Below are 13,636 nucleotides of genomic sequence, written 5' to 3'. Positions count from 1 at the left end.
TATGCCATCCCGAGAATCAAACAGGAGGCAGCAGTATTTGAGACTTTCCCCCTTTTCAAACATAGACACGGCTTTACTGCTTTATAGTTTTTTTTGAGTATACCAATATTCTACAAGCAGCTTTTTGATCAGTGTGAGGTTCTTTATTTAAGCCACATCTCTCTATATAAAACGCACCTCCAGCATTCTAATGAAGCCTCCACAAGTCCCAACGTTCTAAATCCGTGGTGGTGTAGATCAAATTTTTCCCATGAGTGTTCACCCCGCCCTCACGTCCAACGTGATGACGTCGAGGGCGGAGCACTGACAACCAACGAATCACATCGCTGGCAGCCATGTGGGGAGCTGCAGCGCTGCGCAAGTGGGAGAGGGGAGGAGAGACAGGCACTGGAGGGCTGCAGGGCCGTCGGCGAAGAGGGAGTCGGCTGTTCTGCGGGAAGGGGGTTGGCAACGCTGTTGAGGGGCCCAGCGAGACCAGAGTGGCGATTTCAGCGGCCGCGTTGGGGAGGCGGTTCGGAGGAGAGGGCTGCAGGGCCGTCGGGGAAGAGGGAGTCAGCTGTTAGGCGGGAAAGGGGTTGTCCACGCGGTTGCAGGGCCCAGCGAGACCGGAGCGGCGATTTCAGCAGCCGCGTTGGGGAGGCGGTTTGGAGGAGAGGGCTGCAGGGCCATCTGGGAAGAGGGAGTCAGCTGTTCGGCGGAAAGGAGAAAAGCAGCCTGAAAGAGGGAGGGATGGCGCGAGCAAGCCTGAACGTGGGAGGAAGGGATGGAGGCAGGCACGTAGGCAGGCAGCCTAAACGTCGGAGGGAGGGAGCCAGCCAGCCTGAACGTGGGAGGGAGGGAGCCAGCTGGAACGTGGCAGTGGGAGGGGGGGCACGACCCTGAAAGGCGGAGGGAGGGGGGCCACGACCCTGAAGCTGGGAGGGTAAGGGGAGGGGGAAGGAGGGTGGGAGATGGAGGGGGCGCCCCTACCGCACACTCTCATTCTCACACACACACTCTCACACAGACAGCCTCACTCTATGTCACACACTCGCACATTCACTCTGTCTCTCTCTCTCACACAGTCACTCGCACACACACTTGCTCAAACATACATACTATGATGAAAACCTTGCTAGCGCCCGTTTTATTGGTCTCAGTAACGGGCCTCTTTTACTAGTATTTCATATTTTGCAAAAATGTGTTCTTATAAATTGCACATGATATGATCAGTAAGGTTTCTCTTTACTGTGACTGCATTAAGAATGATAACTTTTTCCACAGTATTAAGTAATATTGATTACTGTAATTCCCTGTTGAAAGGAATTTGGGTTCTTGTCATGCGTTGCCTACAACAATTTCAAAACACTGCTCTTAGGTTAATGAAAGATTCATGTAAGTAGGATCATATTACTCCATTGTGTTTGAGCTTTTTAAAAAAAATTTCTGCGCACAGTAATTCAGAACAGAATTATATATATTTAATTGCCAGTTTGAACATATATAGGAGGCTAGTCTTTTGGTAAAATTCATACTGATTTTTTTTTTGAGCTGTAGTTTTTTTCTTTTGTAAAGTATTCTACTGTGTCTTTTTATTCTGCAGCTCTTTTTCCAGTTAAGATTGAAACCTGTGATAGTTCTGACCCCCTCTGTATAGGGTATGTTGTAAAAAGTCCTTGGTGACTTTTCCCTAGCAGTAAAGTCTCATGCGGTAACCGGGCGGTAATGATCTACGCCTTTAAAATGCTGATTACTGCCAGATTACTGCCCGTGTGCCAGAAAATAAAAATATTTTCTGGCGCTCATAGTGGGTGCGCACAAAAAATGAAATTACCACATGGGCCACGCGGTAGCCGGGTAGTAACTCAGAATTGCTGCTCGTTGGGCGCACGTAGGTGCTTACACGGCTTAGAAAAAAGGGCCTACATATGTGAAACTGTATAGAATTTAAAAAAGTAGACAAGCAGCTTTAAACCTGATTCTTTCAGGTATAGGAAGCCAATGCAATTTAACAAGATATAAGGAAACGCTACTATATCTGTTCAATTTGAAAATCAAGCTTGCTGCTGTGTTCTGTATTAACTACAATTTTTTGTGATATTGTTTCTTAATATCAAAAAATAAAACATTACAATAATCTAAATGTGGCAGGATCAGCATTTGGACCAATAATGCAAAAGCTTTCTGGTCAAAAAATTATCTAAGTAAGGGCCCTGTTTACTAAGGTGCGTGTAGGCACCTATAGGGATATTGAAGGCACGTACATGGTTAATGCGCATTAAGAATGTTACAAGCCTATAACGCTGCTTAGTAAACAGGGCCCTAAATGTAACTGCCTCATTTTAAACAAGGTTTTCTTCCATAATTGATTAATATGAGAGGAAAATGTTAGAGAAGAATCGAGAAATATCCCAAGCACTCTGGATTCTGATTTTACCATTAAACAAAGTTAAAGAAGATGGAACTTCAACCTCCTGGTTTCTAAACCACAGAATTTTTTTTTTTGCACATTCAGTTTTAATTTATTTATCAATGCCCAATTCTGAACAGCATTCATCCCAGCTGTTACAAGCGGAATCAGATCTCGATGTGAAGAAGCTACTGGTAGGAGAACCATAATATCATCAGCATTAGATAATATAAGTTCACCTAACTCAAACTGTATTGAACCAAGAGAAGACATAAAGAAGTTAAACAAAATTGGGAAAAGCGGGGATCCCTGAGGGACCCCACATTTCAGAAACCAGTAATTAGAAAGTTGTTTATTTAGTTTTACAGAATAACGTACCTTTTTGAACAAGTGTATTCCATTAGTGACTCTGCTGTTTAGTCATCCTAATTGCTGTTAACATTTTATCCTTATTCTACTGCTAAATTCATGTGCTGTATCTCTTAACTTTTGTAATTCATGGAAGCCACATTGTGTCTGCATTTGTGGGAAAATGTGGGGTAGAAATGAACCGTAAATAAATAAAATAAATAAACTTTTATTTGATAGGAATTCACTGAACCATTTAAAAACAGTTCCTGTTATTCCTATCTGATTCAACTGTTCTAAAAACAATATATGATTGACTGTGTCAAACGCCACAGAGATATCAAACAGAAGTAATATTACCTGGTCACCCTTTCAGAGATATTGTTTAACATAGGTAGTAAATCAAGCAATAATGTTTCTGTACTATGTGCAGTTCTAAAACCAAATTGTGGCCAATGTAAAATGGAGAAACGTTCAAAGTAGAAAGAAAATTGCCTATTAACATAGGCTTCTAACATCTTAGTAAAAAGAGGAATACTAGCCACTGGGCAGTAATTTACAGCTCAAGTTATTTTAGTACATGAGCCCTTCAACAAAGATGTGCCAATGTTAGGTGGGCCTGAGCCCAAAGTGGGTGGGTCTGTGCCCGCCTAGGCGCACCTGTGGCTACACCACAGCTCTAGGTTTACATCCAGGTAATGACTCCTTGAGGTACTTCCCTATCTTGACAAAATTGTTTTCCTGAAGTCTAGGACCTTTTCTTCGAATTAACCATCACCACCAGTAAACTTGAATCCGAGATAACCACTCACTATAACATCCCAGAAACACGATTCTTATTTCTAAGCACCAGGTACAGTATGTCACTCTCCCATGTGGGCTCCATGACCAGTTTCTGGAACAGCTCTCTCTGCAGAGAATTTAGGATTACTCTACTTCTAAATGACATCACAGCTAGTATATCAATCAACATCTGGCAGAATGAAATCATCTAGCAATAGCTCCTCCCCTTTCATAGCAATTTTGTGAATGGATCCTCAGGAGCTTAGTCGAGATCGGGTGGCAGAGCCGGTGGTGGGAGGTGGGGCTGGTGGTTGGGAGGCGGGGATAGTGCTGGGCAGACTTATACGGTCTGTGCCAGAGCTGGTGGCGGGAGGCGGGGCTGGTGGTTGGGAGGCGGGGATAGTGCTGGGCAGACTTATACGGTCTGTGCCCTGAAGAGCACAGGTACAAATCAAAGTAGGGTATACACAAAAAGTAGCACATATGAGTTAACTTGTTGGGCAGACTGGATGGACTGTACAGGTCTTTTTCTGCCATCATCTACTATGAGTAAATCATAAGACACAAGAATTTAAGCATTTCCATACTGGGACAGGCTGAAGATCCATCAAGCCTGGTATCCTGTTTTCAACAGTGGCCAATCCAGGTCACAAGTACCTGGCAAGATTTCTTTCCATTTTTCTGGATGAGAAGGAGATCAGTATATTACTTCTGTTGCTTTAGCATATCTTTTTTGTATAGTACCTCTCCTATGTTTCTTCCAATCCTGCCTTTCCTGAATAGTTCCAGTATAACTATATCCCAGTCATAAAAGTATTGCCATATTGGGTCAAATCAATGGTCCATCAAACCCAGAATCTTATTTCCAGCTGTGGTCAATCTAGGATACATGTACTTGGCAGGATCCCCAAAAGTAGCAAGATTCAATGCTGCTTACCCCAAGGGATGGTTCTTTGTTTACCATATCTCCATGGCCACCACTAAACCCAGAGTCAGGATTTGATTTTGGATACTATGAGAATTTGCTTACATCGCTATCCAAATGGTGCCCTTTTTATTCTTTCTTCATAAGTGTTTAATGCATTTGCTACATTCAAACATGCATGTGGGATAAACACAAAGGAATCCTGTTTAGAAGGAATGGATCCACGGAATCTTAGCGGAGATTGGGTGGCAACACAGGTAATTGGGAAGCAAAACCAGTGCTGTGCAGACTGGCCAGACTTCTAGGGTCTGTGCCCTGATAGTGACTGAATAGATATGGATGGGCTAGAGTAAATTCTAAGGGGCTTCAACGATAGCTTCAGAACTTTTAGTATAAGAAGAGTGCTGGGCAGACTTCTACGGTCTATGCCCTGAGAATGACAAGGACAAATCAAACTCGGGTATCGCATACCATGTAAAATGAGTTTATCTTGTTGGGCAGACTGGATGGACCGTACAGGTCTTTATCTGCTATCATTTACTATGTTACTATGATGGCTTTGCTCACCTATTCTTGATGCATTCAGGTTAAATCTCTCTCTTTTTTTACCTTAAGGGGTCCTTTTGCAAAGGTTCACTAGTGTTTTTAGCATGCGCTAAAAATAACCTTGCGCTAAACGTTAGAGATGCCCATATATTTCTATGGGTGTCTTTAGCATTTAGCATGTGCTAATGATTATTATTCACTAAAAGCGCTAGCGTGGCTTTGTAAAAGGACCCTAAGTAATTATTGAGATTTATTATTGCTAATGAAGAGGTGAAGTTCCAGGTATGATGTTTCAGGGTTAAAAGCATTGTGAAGGCTGGTTTGGAGTTCTGTAATGAGAGAAGATGTCTTTCAATGATTTAGTTTCTCTTCTATTACTGTATTGGTATTTCCTTTACTTGGCTCCATATTTCCTGTTTGTTTGGGTGGGGGTGGGGGCGGGGTTGGATAAATAATTTGGATTTTCTTCTTCTGCTGTATGAATTTCTCTATACATTATTGCTTTATTTCTGTAGTCAGAACTAAATGATGTGCATTTGCAATTTGCCCTCACTTTTACAAAGCCGAGCTGGTAGATGCTTTGTGGCAATGCCAACAAAACCCATTACCACACCAGCAGATGCTAGTACGGCTTTGTAAAAGGGAGCATTGGAAAGTAATAATAATAATCAGCTTGAAAAGCTCTAAATGCTTATTTTTTCACTTATGTGTTTTGTTTTTTTTAATCACTTGCACATGTCAGCACGTGGAGTTGGTCCAGGGGGCAGCTACAAAATTGGTAAATGGTCTCTGTCATAAAACATGTAGGGACAGGCTCAGGAACCTCAACATGTACACGCTGGAAGAGAGGCAGGTGAGAGGGGATATGATAGAGACATTTAAATACCTCAGTGGCATTTATGTACAGAAGGTGAGCCTTTTTCAAATGGAGGAAAACTCTGGAATGAGAGGGCATAGGATGAAGTTAAGAGGAAACAGGCTTAGGAGGAATCTAAGAAAATATTCTTTCACCGAAAGAGTGGTGGATTCATGGAATGGCCTCGCGGTGGAGGTTGTGGAGACAAGGACTGTGTCATCCTATATAATAATACTCACCTCCAATGTTCTAACCTGCCTGGGACCGTGGATCCCTCAGAGGTGGTCTGCTAGGCAGCTTAGAACACACTGACGTCAGAAATGTCACTGACAGCTCATTCCAAGGCAAGGGGAGGAGTAGGGAAACACGCGTTTCCCTACTCCTTCCCCTGCCTGGGAATGAGCTGTCAGTGCGCCACTCCCTACCACTTCTGAACAGGTGACAGGGAGCGGGGCAACACAGACCCCCCCCCCCCCGGCGCATCACCAAAGCACCCCCCCCCCCCACATCCGAAGAACATCAACACCCCCGCCCCCACACACACACGTCACTCCCTCCCTCCCATCCTGTTCAAGACTCCCCCCTCCCTCCGATTTTAACAACCCCCCTCCGCGTAACTGACCCCTGGACCCCCTTCTGCGACCCTCTCGACCCCCCACCTTTCCGCCGAAAACCCTCCCCCGCCGCCGTCACGTTCCTCTGCTGACGACAACCAAACTTCTCTTCTCGGCTGCGCCGGGGCGTTGCTTGATGAATGATCATCTGTTCAAGTTTCTGTGCGTGTGTCTGACATCAGACGCATGCACAGAAACTTCAACAGATGATCATTCAACAAGCATCGCCGGTGCAGACGAGAAGAGAAGTTTGGTTGTCGTCAGTAGAGGAACGTGATGGCGGTGGGGGAGGGTTTTCTGCATGGGGGGGTCGAGAGGGTCGCGGCACAGGGGTCCAGGGGTCAGTAACACGGAGGGGGGGGGTTGAAATCGGAGGGAGGAGTCTGGAACTCAGTGGGAGGGGCGTGAGGGGGCCTTGAACTGGGAGGAAGGGAGGGAGGGAGGGTCTGGAACTCAGAAGGGAGGGAGGCAGGGGGTCTGGAACTCAGAAGGGAGGGAGGGAGGAAAGGGGGTCTGGAACTCAGACGGAAGGAAAGGAAGGAAGGGAGGGAGGGGTCTGGGGAGGGGGGTCTGGAACTCGGGAGGGAGGGAGGGGGTCTGGAACTCAAAAGGGAGAGAGGGAGGGAGGGGGTCTGGAACTTGAAAGGGATGGAGGGAGGGGAGGTCTAGAACTCGGAAGGGAGGGAGGGAGGGGAGATTACCTTGCTAGCGCCCGTTTCATTGCCTACCGAAACGGGCCTTTTATACTAGTAATTTAAGAAAGCATGGGGCAGGCATGTGGGATCCCTTAGGAAGGGAAGAGTTAGTGGTTACTGAGGAAGGGCAGACTGGATGGGCCATTTAGCCCTTATCTGCTGTCATGTTTCTATGTTTCTTAGCAATTACTCAGCATATTTGCTGATATCCTTCTAGATATTTTACGAAAAGACTGCATGGTCAGCAGAGCCTTTTGTGAAATCCTGGGGGAAATAAGCATATCCTGACCAGTGGAGGCAGTGCATCTAAAATACAAGTTAGTTTCTTAAATCAGAGTAAAGAGATGTGGTAGCCATGTTAGTCCACTTTTAAAGGTAATCAATAGAAATAAAAGAAAATAAGACATAGAAAAGAAAAAAAGATATTACTTTTTTTATTGAACTAACTTAATACATTTTTTGATTAGCTTTTGAAGGTAACCCTTCTTCATCAGATCGGAAATAAGGAAATGTTGATAAATAACAGTATATATAAGTGAAACATCAAAGCATTCCAGTGACAGTCTCGCAAGTTGAGGGTGGGGTGGGTTAGGTGAGAGACAGGGACATATGCATGGTGAAAAGACGGTGACAAAGCAGTAGAATTTTATGGTTTCTAATGGGCTAGAAAACCCAGATCTTTGTTAAGTCCTGTGGATCTTCTTATTTTCCCCTCTACTTATAAAGATGCACTAGTGGCTGCCGTGTGGCATTGCCGACACAGCTCATTCAAAGTGAATGGACCATGACAGCAGTACTGCATCGCCAGCCACTAGCGTGGCTTTGCAAACTGGGGCCTTTGTATTTCATAGAAATCTGAAGACATGCTTGTTTAAAAAGTTATTATTTTAATTTCTTTATTTTATTTTTGTTTTGTTTTCTGTTTGTATATTAGTTCCAGTGATTTTTTTTATCTGCTTTGAACCTAATCGAGAGTTGCCAGAATACAAATGTCAGGTTACATTACATTACATGTAAATGTATCTCATGCATAGTCTGTCTGGATATCCTGATAACCAGACTGGCTGGATGTGTGTTAAGTCCTGGATTGAGAAGCCTTGCGTTAAGGGCACTCTGGTTCCCCTCTACCTCCTTCTCTTCAGTCCTCCTGACTGAGCTGCCAAAATCTTAATTCTGGTCCATGTTGAGGCAGACTATGAACTGCTTATCACCATCATGCAACAGGAAGTGGGGGATACTGCCCCCCCCCCTCTAAATACAGAGGCTACTGTGGAACACAAGCTTTGAAAGAATCTAATGGAGGCAGACAATAGCATACAGAAGATGTATCTATTTCTTGGTAAAGTCAATGTTCAGAATGAGGAATTGCCCTCTGGGCACAAATAATAGAGGCTGAGCGAAGTGATGCTACATTACAGTAGATTAAAAGGGCAGTGGAGGATATCACTGCGATCTTCAAGTGAAGAGCAAGAAACTGTCTTTATTGGTTCAAAATGAATAAGGATATAGATAGTTGATTATATTGGCCTTTGCTATGCATGTTAGACATTTTACCCAAGACAAACAAAACTTTTTCGATGAATACCCCCACTAGGTTTGTATCAAGTCACCCAAACACCTGCAGCAGCCACTAAAGACCAGAAGGTAGTGCGGGACCTCTTAGCTGTTTCTGTGGGAGCAGTAGCAATGTAGGAAGGAGGAGGTTGAGAGGAAGCACCCCCTGATTCCTGCAGTCTGTAGAAAACTGATTTCCTAGTCTGTCTGACTTCAGCCTCCCCCTGTGAAAGCCAGCCAGGCCGGCTGATGCTGGGCAGTCCTGAGCCAAAAGCCCAGGCCCTGTAGCCTCTAGCGTACCTAGGGTGGGGTGGTGGGGGCAGGCTCCCCCGGGTGCCGGCAGCAAAGGGGTGCATGGAGCAGGAGCGAGGCTGTCAGCTCTGCTGGTCCCCTGCCTCCTCTGTTGTCAACTTCCAGTTCCAGGGCAAGGGACCGGTAGAGCCGACAGCCACGCACCTGCTTCACGCACCCCCTTGCTTGGAAGAGGGAGTGTGCTCCACCAAGGGGGAGGAGGTTTGCATACTCCGTCCCAGGTGCCATATAAGGTAGCTCCACAAAGCCATGGCAAATCACCAACCTAAATTTATTTGGTCAGAAGACAGTTAGTGGGGTATCTTCCATGACCACAATCTCCAGTGCCGGATTTACATATAAGCTAAACAAGCTATAGCCTAGAGCATCACATTGCAAGGGGCCTCATGTTGAGAAACTCCTAAAATGTACTTCCTACTTAATTAAGGGGGGGGGGGGGCGAGGCTTTCACATATTACAGCTTAGGTCCCATAATGGACTAGATTCTATATATCACGGCTAAAAACTCAGCACCAAAACGAAATATGCCTAGGTGTATTCCATAAAGTACACCTAAATTTAGGCATATTTTTTAGAAAAGGCCTAAATTTCTACATGCTGAGCACCCGTCCACGTGACTAAATTTAGTCGCGGGCAGTTATGCCAAATAAAACTTGGTGTAAAAGTCAACGCCTAAATTAGGCGCAAACTTCGTGTATTCTATAATAACAAGCATAGATTTTAAAAATGCCCCATGACCCATCAATTGCATGCCCATGACCATGCTCCCTTTTCAACTATGCAATTTAGAATTTATGGCTATCATGTTACAAAATATGCTGAGACAATTGTGCGCGTAAATTAATTAATGCCTATTAGTGTCAATAATTGTAATTGGCAATTATCGGCACTGATTGGTTTGTTAAATAATTAAGTTGCACATACAAATACAGAATACACCTGGATTTGTACATAAATCCAGCCCTGCCTACTAGATACAGAGAAAGAGCCAATCACAACAAACCTCATATGAAGTATTCAAGAGTTTCCCACCTATAGAAGAGAATTTCATGGTGCACATTCAAGGATGTAAAATCCCGGGAAGGCTCTTAAAGGGTTCTTGAGAGACTGAGTACCAGATTATAAATGGTAAACACTGACTCAGAACACACATTCAGAGGAAACAGAAACTATCTCCTCCAGTAACCATCAGATGAAAACTCACTGATGTCAGCAGATGCAACTCAAGCACCAGAGTACAAAATGAAAGCCATCTACCCGACATCTGTTATTGCAGAAATCATGACTCCTACATCCATGACTGAAATAGCCAGCATGATGTTTGTGGCTAATGGCTCTGTCCAAAAGGACCACACTGATATCAGATATGGACAAGTTAGCTGCAAGCCAACCTGACTAACTGAAAGGTTCTAATTTAATGGACTTTTAGGACAAAAGTGATTTGGTGTGAGATTATGACGTAGTCCTTGGGAGAAACCCAACCAGTCAGGTTTTCAGGATCCCAATACATCAATGGAGGCTGTGCATACAAATTTATATCATACATATCCATTGTGCATATCTTGAAAACTGGCCTGGTGTGTCCCAGAGATGAGGTTTAGAACCTCTATTTTAGAATCATTGCCACTTGTAAATAGCAGCTTTTACATGTGAAAATTGGTATACACATATAAAAGCAATTTTAGAAAAAGGGCTGTTTCTTTGTGCTGATGCTCACCATCCTTACTTTACTAAGAGGTATGGTAAGCAAAGGGAGAGGGAATGGTTTATGTAGGCCTAACATATCAATGTGGATTCCCCATCTTACATTGGGAATTTACCTGTACAACAAAAAATCTGGATGTTGGCATTTACACTGCCCCAGGCATACATAAGTGCCTGCTTTAAGGGGCAAGTGTCCGCACCCCTCCCATGAATCACCCCTGTCAGCCTCTGATGTCCCCCTCACAGGATATCAGATCCCCACCTCTACCCTTCCAATACATCCAAATATCCCAGGTGTCTTACCCCAGAAAGAAGCCTCCCATGGCAATAAGAAACCCCCTAAAGCCTATCCCAGCAGGCCCCCTCCACCACCCATGGCCTTACTGGGATCCCAGAGAAGAACAAATCACCACCTATCACAGTTGTTGCTCACAGTCCACAGGACAAGGAAGAATTTAATTTGCCTTCTCTTGCAAAAGTTGTAAAAGAATTCTTCCATGATGATGATTATTCTTTTTTTAAAGAGAGTCAGCATTAAAAGTTCTTACTCCAAAGCCTGGTCTTGTTTCAGTAGAAGACCACTTGCAGGAAACAAGACTGAATTCAGAAGGAAAGGCATTGTCAAGAACAAGACAGTAAAGTACAAACTGGTTTATCTTCCAAGAGAGGAATACTACATCATAAGAAAAATGACTATTACTGTTGTTTACAGAAGATGCTCCCGGGATTCATAAGTACATAAGTAATGCCATACTGGGAAAAGACCAAAGGTCCATCGAGCCCAGCATCTTGTCCCCAACAGTGGCCAATCCAGGTCAAGGGCACCTGGCAAGCTACCCAAACATGAATCATATAATAACCTCTTTCAGAAAATTGAAGCTCTGAATAAGAACTCTCTTAAAAATAAGAAAGATGAATGTAAAAAAAAAAAAAAAACACCCAGAAAGCCATTCATCTCTCTTGTCTTTAAGAAAGTTCTCCTTGTCTTGAATTAATCCTGGGAGCTTCTTCTGTAACAACAGCAATAGCTGTAAACCATCGTGATCACATATGTCCAGGTGGTATAACAAATTTTATTTAACAATAAATGATAAATGACATTCTCATAGGATGGTTCTCAAAAAATCCAATTTCCTCAGCATACTTGGTAGGTATCGGTAATGCTAGTACCAGTACCAATGCCAATCCACAGACAGCAGTCCAGTAACGAGATTGCTACTACCTAGTCTTTTGCATTGAGTGCCCATTTTTATTTATTTTTTGAGGTTTATTAACTGCCTTTATGAAGAGATTCATCCAAGGTGGTGTACATAAAGGTATTCTACAATTAGTTTTGTTAACAGCTTAACAATAGTAAAATGACCAAATACAAGGCTACTGTGCAGTTAGTGTGTGCCAAATCGGCCCTACCCCTGGGGTAGCCCGGGAGCCAGTGGTAGTTCTGAACTTGGCACGCTCAGTTTCCCATGGTAGAAAACAATTTTCTATTTTCTACCACAGGTGACATTGGCAGCGTGGCCACATTGCCACGCACTTCCTGATTACCGTGGGATTAGCGCATGAGCCTTTACCACTTATTAAATAGGTGGCAGAAAGGGCTCAGGCAGTAAATGGCTACACGCTAATTTGAATATCAGTTCATGGACATTTACCGCCCCATTTAAAAAAAAGGCCTTTTCCCTACCATGGTAAAAAGTGGACCAGAGTGCACCAATTTCACGGACCAAAACTAACGTGGGTCACTGTTTGCTGCGGCTTAGTAAAAAGGACCCTAAATGAGGTAAACTTGAAAACACCAAATTTAAACTTAATAATAGGACTACCATGAAATAGTATCAAAAATACAGTTTATAGTTATTAAGATTTGCTAGATCGCTCTAACTGTCACAGCAGAGCAGAGCGGCGTACAATCTACAGTTTATTTAGAACATAGTAACATATAGTAATATAGTAAATGACGGCAGATAAAGACCTGTACGGTCCATCCAGTCTGCCTAACAAGATAAACTCATTTTACATGGTATGTGATACTTTATATGCATACCTGAGTTTGATTTGTCCTTGCCTTTCTCAGGGCACAGACTGTAAAAGTCTGCCATGCACTGTTCTTGTACTAAAAGTTCTGAAGCTAACATCGAAGCCCCTTAAAATTTATACTCCAGCCCATCCTTATCTATTCAGTCACAGTCAGGGCATAGACTGTAGAACTTTGCCTAGTCTGCCTAGCACTAGTTTTGGGTTCCAGACAGAGTACAAATTAGTTATAGGACTCTTCATAGCTTTTGAATAGTGAAATAAGGATTTTCATTTATTTATTTATACCTTGAGGATTTATTTACTACTACTACTACTACAAATCATTTCTATAGCGCTACCAGTCAGAAATTCACCCAAGGGAATGTTCAACAAGAACAATCGACATTTAGAACTTTATACACTGCCTTCATTTTTAAATCTAATTTTTCCTTTGCATACTTTGTTTGGCAATACATCATATAAAAGTGATTTTATGTGAAAGCTATCCTTTTGTTGAAAACTGTTTCTTTTTGAGCCTTTTGAACTATGAGTGTCATTGCAGTGAAGGCCTTGGGACATCCTGACTCCCAAATCCACTAATACTCTTCTACTTAGTTTTGTCCTTTCTACTAAATTTATCTTTTATATGTACCCTTCAAGGATTAACCCCACCCCCTTACTGAGAGGTGGCATCTGAGAAATCTTTGAGCAAGGTAAGAAGAGTTTCATTGGCTATGTGATTAGTTTAGACCAGAAGAAATCTTTGTGATAGGATGAACCATAGCCATCTTTAAGATGTTATTATATAATACTAGCTGACAGCCCTGGAGGAGACTTCAGTCCCTTTCTTTCTGCCAAGTCACATGCCTGTCCTCCATTCTGACCCCATCACCT

This window comes from Microcaecilia unicolor, chromosome 1 (genome assembly GCF_901765095.1).
Source record: "Microcaecilia unicolor chromosome 1, aMicUni1.1, whole genome shotgun sequence".
In the NCBI taxonomy this organism is placed as follows: Eukaryota; Metazoa; Chordata; class Amphibia; order Gymnophiona; family Siphonopidae; genus Microcaecilia; species Microcaecilia unicolor.
Note: the sequence above shows the minus strand (reverse complement) of the source record.